Source organism: Haemaphysalis longicornis, unplaced genomic scaffold (genome assembly GCF_048455015.1).
Source record: "Haemaphysalis longicornis isolate Haplotype H1 unplaced genomic scaffold, Haemaphysalis longicornis Haplotype H1 scaffold_8, whole genome shotgun sequence".
In the NCBI taxonomy this organism is placed as follows: domain Eukaryota; kingdom Metazoa; phylum Arthropoda; class Arachnida; order Ixodida; family Ixodidae; genus Haemaphysalis; species Haemaphysalis longicornis.
The window spans coordinates 20,063,101-20,072,033 of record NW_027526445.1 but is presented as its reverse complement, the minus strand read 5'-3'; the positions used below and the strand labels follow the sequence as shown (position 1 = coordinate 20,072,033).

At 51.0% G+C, this 8,933-nt stretch overlaps 2 non-coding genes across 2 annotated transcripts; both read right to left on the bottom strand.

Annotated features, from left to right (window-relative positions):
• Positions 1-2,217: 2,217 nt before the first annotated feature.
• Trnat-agu (transfer RNA threonine (anticodon AGU)) lies at positions 2,218-2,290 on the bottom strand. The gene has a single exon. It is a non-coding gene; the product is annotated as a tRNA-Thr (tRNA).
• Positions 2,291-7,312: 5,022 nt separating this feature from the next.
• On the bottom strand, positions 7,313-7,385 carry Trnat-agu (transfer RNA threonine (anticodon AGU)). Its single transcript has one exon. It is a non-coding gene; the product is annotated as a tRNA-Thr (tRNA).
• Positions 7,386-8,933: the final 1,548 nt, after the last annotated feature.

Genomic DNA, 8,933 nt, shown 5'->3' with positions numbered 1-8,933 from the left:
ATTTATGTTAAGGTATTTGTGTTTCGTGCACTTGGGGGTGGTAGCCTGCGCCACTCGGACCACTCAGGGTGAAGGGTACCTTCTTTTTAACCCCCGGGCCGTGACTCGAGTGTCTACGACATGTCGAGGGTGGTCGACCAGCGTTGAACCCTCTTAAGCTCCCTTTGGCACCAAGACTGCCAGAACAGAGGCCCTCGGTAAGCATGTAGCGAATCAGAAAATGGGAAATGAGGGGCTCCGTGAATAAAGACAGAAAATAAGGGTTGGCAGTCAAGAAAACCTCGGAAAGCAAAGGGGAGGTTGTGGTGGGTCATAGAAAGAGATGAAAAATATTTTGAGTCGAAAAGAAAGTGGTGAACAAATGCCCGCCGGGTGGGATCCGAACCCACGACCTCCAGAATACCGGTCTGGTGCGATAACCACTATGCTACTGACGGGGCTGTTTCCCCAGCACTTTCTGGGGTATTTATGTTAAGGTATTTTTGTTTCCTGCACTTGGGGGTGGTATCAGCACCACTCGCACCAGTCGGGGTGAAGGGAACCTTCTTTTTATTCCCCGGGCCGTGACTCGAGTGTCTACGACATGTCGAGAGTGGTCGACCAGCGTTGAACCCTCTTAAGCTCGCTTTGGCACCAAGATTGCCAGAACAGGGGCCCTCGCTATGCATGTAGCGAATCAGAAAATGGGAAATGAGGGGCTCCGTGAAATAAGACAGAAAATAAGGCTTGGCAGTCAAGAAAACCTCGGAAAGCAAAGGGGAGGTTGTGGTGGGTCATAGAAAGAGATGAAGAATTTTTTGAGTCGAAAAGAAAGTGGTAAACAAATGCCCGCCGCGTGGCATCCGAACCCACAACCTCCAGAATACTGGTCTGGTGCGATAACCACTACGCTACAACCGCGGCTGTTTCCCCATCACTTTCTCGTGTATTTATGTTAAGGTATTTGTGTTTCGTGCACTTGGGGGTGGTAGCCTGCGCCACTCGGACCACTCGGGGTGAAGGGTACCTTCTTTTTAACCCCCGGGCCGTGACTCGAGTGTCTACGACATGTCGAGGGTGGTCGACCAGCGTTGAACCCTCTTAAGCTCCCTTTGGCACCAAGACTGCCAGAACAGAGGCCCTCGGTAAGCATGTAGCGAATCAGAAAATGGGAAATGAGGGGCTCCGTGAATAAAGACAGAAAAAAAGTATTGGCAGTCAAGAAAACCTCGGAAAGCAAAGGGGAGGTTGTGGTGGGTCATGGAAAGAGATGAAGAATTTTTTGAGTCGAAAAGAAAGTGGTGAACAAATGCCCGCTGGGTGGGATCCGAACCCACGACCTCCAGAATACCGGTCTGGTGCGATAACCACTACGCTACTAGCGGGGCTGTTTCCCCAGCACTTTCTCGGATATTTATGTTAAAGTATTTTTGTTTCCTGCACTTGGGGGTTGTAACCAGCGCCATTCGGACCGCTCGGGGTGAAGGGTACCTTCTTTTTAACCCCCGGGCCGTGACTCGAGTGTCTACGACATGTCGAGAGTGTTCGACCAGCGTTAAATCCTCTTAAGCTCCCTTTGGCACCCAGACTGCAGAACAGAGGCCCTCCATAAGCATGTAGCGAATCCGAAAATGGGAAATCAGTGGCTCCGTGAATTAAGACAGAAAATAAGGGTTGGCAGTCAAGAAAACCTCGGAAAGCAAAGGGGAGGTTGTGGTGGGTCATAGAAAGAGATGAAGAATTTTTTGAGTCCAAAAGAAAGTGGTAAACAAATGCCCGCCGGGTGGCATCCGAACCCACAACCTCCAGAATACTGGTCTGGTGCGATAACCACTACGCTACAACCGGGGCTGTTTCCCCAGCACTTTCTCGGTATTTATGTTAAAGTATTTTTGTTTCCTGCACTTGGGGGTGGTAACCAGCGCCATTCGGACTGCTCGGGGTGAAGGGGACCTTCTTTTTAACTCCCGGGCCGTGACTCGAGTGTCTACGACATGTCGAGAGTGGTCGACCAGCGTTGAACCCTCTTAAGCTCCCTTTGGCACCAAGACTGCCAGAACAGGGGCCCTCGCTAAGCATGTAGCGAATCAGAAAATGGGAAATGAGGGGCTCCGTGAAATAAGACAGAAAATAAGGCTTGGCAGTCAAGAAAACCTCGGAAAGCAAAGGGGAGGTTGTGGTGGGTCATAGAAAGAAATGAAGAATTTTTTGAGTCGAAAAGAAAGTGGTAAACAAATGCCCGCCGGGTGGCATCCGAACCCACGACCTCCAGAATACTGGTCTGGTGCGATAACCACTACGCTACCAGCGGGGCTGTTTCCCCACACTTTCTCGGTATTTATGTTAAAGTATTTTTGTTTCCTGCACTTGGGGGTGGTAACCAGCGCCATTCGGACTGCTCGGGGTGAAGGGGACCTTCTTTTTAACTCCCGGGCCGTGACTCGAGTGTCTACAACATGTCGAGAGTGGTCGACCAGCGTTGAACCCTCTTAAGCTCCCTTTGGCACCAAGACTGCCAGAACAGAGGCCCTCGCTAAGCATGTAGCGAATCAGAAAATGGGAAATGAGTGGCTCCGTGAAATAGGACAGAAAATAAGGGTTGGCAGTCAAGAAAACCTCGGAAAGCAAAGCGGAGGTTGTGGTGGGTCATAGAAAGAGATGAAAAATTTTTTGAGTCAAAAAGAAAGTGGTGAACAAATGCCCGCCGGGTGGGATCCGATCCCACGACCTCCAGAATACCGGTCTGGCGCGATTACCACTACGCTACCGGCGGGGCTGTTTCCCATCACTTTCTCGGGAATTTATGTTAAGGTATTTTTGTTTCCTGCACTTGGGGGTGGTAGCCTGCGCCAGTCGGACCACTCGGGGTGCAGGGGACCTTCTTTGTAACCCCCGGGCCGTGACTCGAGTGTTTACGACATGTCGAGAGTGGTCGACCAGCGTTGAACCCTCTGAAGCTCCCTTTGGCACCAAGACTGCCAGAACAGGGTCCCTCGCTAAGCATGGGGCGAATCAGAAAATGGGAAATGAGTGGCTCCGTGAAATAAGACAGAAAATAAGGGTTGGCAGTCAAGAAAACATCGGAAAGCAAAGCTGAGGTTGTGGTGGGCCATAGAAAGACATGAAGAATTTTTTGAGTCGAAAGAAAGTGGTGAAAAAATGCCCGCCGGGTGGGATCCGAACCCACGACCTCCAGAATACCGGTCTGGTGCGATAACCACTACGCTACAGCGGGGCTGTTTCCCCAGCACTTTCTCGGGTATTTATGTTAAAGTATTTCTCATTCCTGCACTTGGGGGTGGTAACCAGCGCCATTCGGACCGCTCGGGGTGAAGGGGACCTTCTTTTTAACTCCCGGGCCGTGACTCGAGTGTCTACAACATGTCGAGAGTGGTCGACCAGCGTTGAACCCTCTTAAGCTCCCTTTGGCACCAAGACTGCCAGAACAGAGGCCCTCGCTAAGCATGTAGCGAATCAGAAAATGGGAAATGAGTGGCTCCGTGAAATAGGACAGAAAATAAGGGTTGGCAGTCAAGAAAACCTCGGAAAGCAAAGCGGAGGTTGTGGTGGGTCATAGAAAGAGATGAAAAATTTTTTGAGTCAAAAAGAAAGTGGTGAACAAATGCCCGCCGGGTGGGATCCGATCGCACGACCTCCAGAATACCGGTCTGGCGCGATTACCACTACGCTACCGGCGGGGCTGTTTCCCATCACTTTCTCGGGAATTTATGTTAAGGTATTTTTGTTTCCTGCACTTGGGGGTGGTAACCAGCGCCATTCGGACCACTCGGGGTGAAGGGGACCTTCTTTTTAACCCCCGGGCCGTGACTCGAGTGTCTACGACATGTCGAGAGTGGTCGACCAGCGTTGAACCCTCTTAAGCTCCCTTTGGCACCAAGACTGCCAGAACAGAGGCCCTCGCTAAGCATGTAGCGAATCAGAAAATGGGAAATGAGAGGCTCCGTGAAATAAGACAGAAAATAAGGCTTGGCAGTCAAGAAAACCTCAGAAAGCAAAGGGGAGGTTGTGGTGGGTCATAGAAAGAGATGAAAAATATTTTGAGTCGAAAAGAAAGTGGTGAACAAATGCCCGCCGGGTGGGATCCGAACCCACGACCTCCAGAATACCGGTCTGCTGCGATAACCACTACGCTACTGACGGGGCTGTTTCCCCAGCATTTTCTCGGGTATTTATGTTAAGGTATTTTTGTTTCCTGCACTTGGGGGTGGTAGCCTGCGCCACTCGGACCACTCGGGGTGAAGGGGACCTTCTTTTTAACCCGCGGGCCGTGACTCGAGTGTCTACGACATGTCGAGAGTGGTCGACCAACGTTGAACCCACTTAAGCTCCCTTTGGCACCAAGACGGCCAGAACAGAGGCCCTCGCTAAGCAAGTAGCAAATCAAAAAATGGGAAATGAGGGGCTCCGTGAAATAAGACCGAAAATAAAGGTTGGCAGTAAAAAAAACCTCGGAAAGCAAAGGGGAGGTTGTGGTGGGTCATAGAAAGAGATGAAGAATTTTTTGAGTCGAAAAGCAAGTGGTGAAAAAATGCCCGCCGGGTGGGATCCGAACCCACGACCTCCAGAATACCGGTCTGGTGCGATAACCACTACGCTACTGACGGGGCTGTTTCCCCAGCACTTTCTCGGGTATTTATGTTAAAGTATTTCTCATTCCTGCACTTGGGGGTGGTAACCAGCGCCATTCGGACCGCTCGGGGTGAAGGGGACCTTATTTTTAACCCCCGGGCCGTGACTCGAGTGTCTACGACATGTCGAGAGTGGTCGACCAGCGTTGAACCCTCTTAAGCTCCCTTTGGCACCAAGACTGCCCAAACAGAGGCCCTCGCTAAGCATGTAGCGAATCAAAAAATGGGAAATGAGGGGCTCCATGAAATACGACAGAAAATAGGGGTTGGAAGTCAAAAAAACCTTGGAAAGCAAAGGGGAGGTTGTGGTGGGTCATAGAAAGAGATGAAGAATTTTTTGAGTCGAAAAGCAAGTGGTGAAAAAATGCCCGCTGGGTGGGATCCGAACATGCGACCTCCAGAATACTGGTCTGGTGCGATAACCACTACGCTACCGGCGGGGCTGTTTCCCCATCACTTTCTCGTGTATTTATGTTAAGGTATTTGTGTTTCGTGCACTTGGGGGTGGTAGCCTGCGCCACTCGGACCACTCAGGGTGAAGGGTACCTTCTTTTTAACCCCCGGGCCGTGACTCGAGTGTCTACGACATGTCGAGGGTGGTCGACCAGCGTTGAACCCTCTTAAGCTCCCTTTGGCACCAAGACTGCCAGAACAGAGGCCCTCGGTAAGCATGTAGCGAATCAGAAAATGGGAAATGAGGGGCTCCGTGAATAAAGACAGAAAATAAGGGTTGGCAGTCAAGAAAACCTCGGAAAGCAAAGGGGAGGTTGTGGTGGGTCATAGAAAGAGATGAAAAATATTTTGAGTCGAAAAGAAAGTGGTGAACAAATGCCCGCCGGGTGGGATCCGAACCCACGACCTCCAGAATACCGGTCTGGTGCGATAACCACTATGCTACTGACGGGGCTGTTTCCCCAGCACTTTCTGGGGTATTTATGTTAAGGTATTTTTGTTTCCTGCACTTGGGGGTGGTATCAGCACCACTCGCACCAGTCGGGGTGAAGGGAACCTTCTTTTTATTCCCCGGGCCGTGACTCGAGTGTCTACGACATGTCGAGAGTGGTCGACCAGCGTTGAACCCTCTTAAGCTCGCTTTGGCACCAAGACTGCCAGAACAGGGGCCCTCGCTAAGCATGTAGCGAATCAGAAAATGGGAAATGAGGGGCTCCGTGAAATAAGACAGAAAATAAGGCTTGGCAGTCACGAAAACCTCGGAAAGCAAAGGGGAGGTTGTGGTGGGTCATAGAAAGAGATGAAGAATTTTTTGAGTCGAAAAGAAAGTGGTAAACAAATGCCCGCCGCGTGGCATCCGAACCCACAACCTCCAGAATACTGGTCTGGTGCGATAACCACTACGCTACAACCGCGGCTGTTTCCCCATCACTTTCTCGTGTGTTTATGTTAAGGTATTTGTGTTTCGTGCACTTGGGGGTGGTAGCCTGCGCCACTCGGACCACTCGGGGTGAAGGGTACCTTCTTTTTAACCCCCGGGCCGTGACTCGAGTGTCTACGACATGTCGAGGGTGGTCGACCAGCGTTGAACCCTCTTAAGCTCCCTTTGGCACCAAGACTGCCAGAACAGAGGCCCTCGGTAAGCATGTAGCGAATCAGAAAATGGGAAATGAGGGGCTCCGTGAATAAAGACAGAAAAAAAGTATTGGCAGTCAAGAAAACCTCGGAAAGCAAAGGGGAGGTTGTGGTGGGTCATGGAAAGAGATGAAGAATTTTTTGAGTCGAAAAGAAAGTGGTGAACAAATGCCCGCTGGGTGGGATCCGAACCCACGACCTCCAGAACACCGGTCTGGTGCGATAACCACTACGCTACTAGCGGGGCTGTTTCCCCAGCACTTTCTCGGATATTTATGTTAAAGTATTTTTGTTTCCTGCACTTGGGGGTTGTAACCAGCGCCATTCGGACCGCTCGGGGTGAAGGGTACCTTCTTTTTAACCCCCGGGCCGTGACTCGAGTGTCTACGACATGTCGAGAGTGTTCGACCAGCGTTAAATCCTCTTAAGCTCCCTTTGGCACCCAGACTGCAGAACAGAGGCCCTCCATAAGCATGTAGCGAATCCGAAAATGGGAAATCAGTGGCTCCGTGAATTAAGACAGAAAATAAGGGTTGGCAGTCAAGAAAACCTCGGAAAGCAAAGGGGAGGTTGTGGTGGGTCATAGAAAGAGATGAAGAATTTTTTGAGTCCAAAAGAAAGTGGTAAACAAATGCCCGCCGGGTGGCATCCGAACCCACAACCTCCAGAATACTGGTCTGGTGCGATAACCACTACGCTACAACCGGGGCTGTTTCCCCAGCACTTTCTCGGTATTTATGTTAAAGTATTTTTGTTTCCTGCACTTGGGGGTGGTAACCAGCGCCATTCGGACTGCTCGGGGTGAAGGGGACCTTCTTTTTAACTCCCGGGCCGTGACTCGAGTGTCTACGACATGTCGAGAGTGGTCGACCAGCGTTGAACCCTCTTAAGCTCCCTTTGGCACCAAGACTGCCAGAACAGGGGCCCTCGCTAAGCATGTAGCGAATCAGAAAATGGGAAATGAGGGGCTCCGTGAAATAAGACAGAAAATAAGGCTTGGCAGTCAAGAAAACCTCGGAAAGCAAAGGGGAGGTTGTGGTGGGTCATAGAAAGAAATGAAGAATTTTTTGAGTCGAAAAGAAAGTGGTAAACAAATGCCCGCCGGGTGGCATCCGAACCCACGACCTCCAGAATACTGGTCTGGTGCGATAACCACTACGCTACCAGCGGGGCTGTTTCCCCACACTTTCTCGGTATTTATGTTAAAGTATTTTTGTTTCCTGCACTTGGGGGTGGTAACCAGCGCCATTCGGACTGCTCGGGGTGAAGGGGACCTTCTTTTTAACTCCCGGGCCGTGACTCGAGTGTCTACAACATGTCGAGAGTGGTCGACCAGCGTTGAACCCTCTTAAGCTCCCTTTGGCACCAAGACTGCCAGAACAGAGGCCCTCGCTAAGCATGTAGCGAATCAGAAAATGGGAAATGAGTGGCTCCGTGAAATAGGACAGAAAATAAGGGTTGGCAGTCAAGAAAACCTCGGAAAGCAAAGCGGAGGTTGTGGTGGGTCATAGAAAGAGATGAAAAATTTTTTGAGTCAAAAAGAAAGTGGTGAACAAATGCCCGCCGGGTGGGATCCGATCCCACGACCTCCAGAATACCGGTCTGGCGCGATTACCACTACGCTACCGGCGGGGCTGTTTCCCATCACTTTCTCGGGAATTTATGTTAAGGTATTTTTGTTTCCTGCACTTGGGGGTGGTAGCCTGCGCCAGTCGGACCACTCGGGGTGCAGGGGACCTTCTTTGTAACCCCCGGGCCGTGACTCGAGTGTCTACGACATGTCGAGAGTGGTCGACCAGCGTTGAACCCTCTGAAGCTCCCTTTGGCACCAAGACTGCCAGAACAGGGTCCCTCGCTAAGCATGGGGCGAATCAGAAAATGGGAAATGAGTGGCTCCGTGAAATAAGACAGAAAATAAGGGTTGGCAGTCAAGAAAACATCGGAAAGCAAAGCTGAGGTTGTGGTGGGCCATAGAAAGACATGAAGAATTTTTTGAGTCGAAAGAAAGTGGTGAAAAAATGCCCGCCGGGTGGGATCCGAACCCACGACCTCCAGAATACCGGTCTGGTGCGATAACCACTACGCTACAGCGGGGCTGTTTCCCCAGCACTTTCTCGGGTATTTATGTTAAAGTATTTCTCATTCCTGCACTTGGGGGTGGTAACCAGCGCCATTCGGACCGCTCGGGGTGAAGGGGACCTTCTTTTTAACTCCCGGGCCGTGACTCGAGTGTCTACAACATGTCGAGAGTGGTCGACCAGCGTTGAACCCTCTTAAGCTCCCTTTGGCACCAAGACTGCCAGAACAGAGGCCCTCGCTAAGCATGTAGCGAATCAGAAAATGGGAAATGAGTGGCTCCGTGAAATAGGACAGAAAATAAGGGTTGGCAGTCAAGAAAACCTCGGAAAGCAAAGCGGAGGTTGTGGTGGGTCATAGAAAGAGATGAAAAATTTTTTGAGTCAAAAAGAAAGTGGTGAACAAATGCCCGCCGGGTGGGATCCGATCGCACGACCTCCAGAATACCGGTCTGGCGCGATTACCACTACGCTACCGGCGGGGCTGTTTCCCATCACTTTCTCGGGAATTTATGTTAAGGTATTTTTGTTTCCTGCACTTGGGGGTGGTAACCAGCGCCATTCGGACCACTCGGGGTGAAGGGGACCTTCTTTTTAACCCCCGGGCCGTGACTCGAGTGTCTACGACATGTCGAGAGTGGTC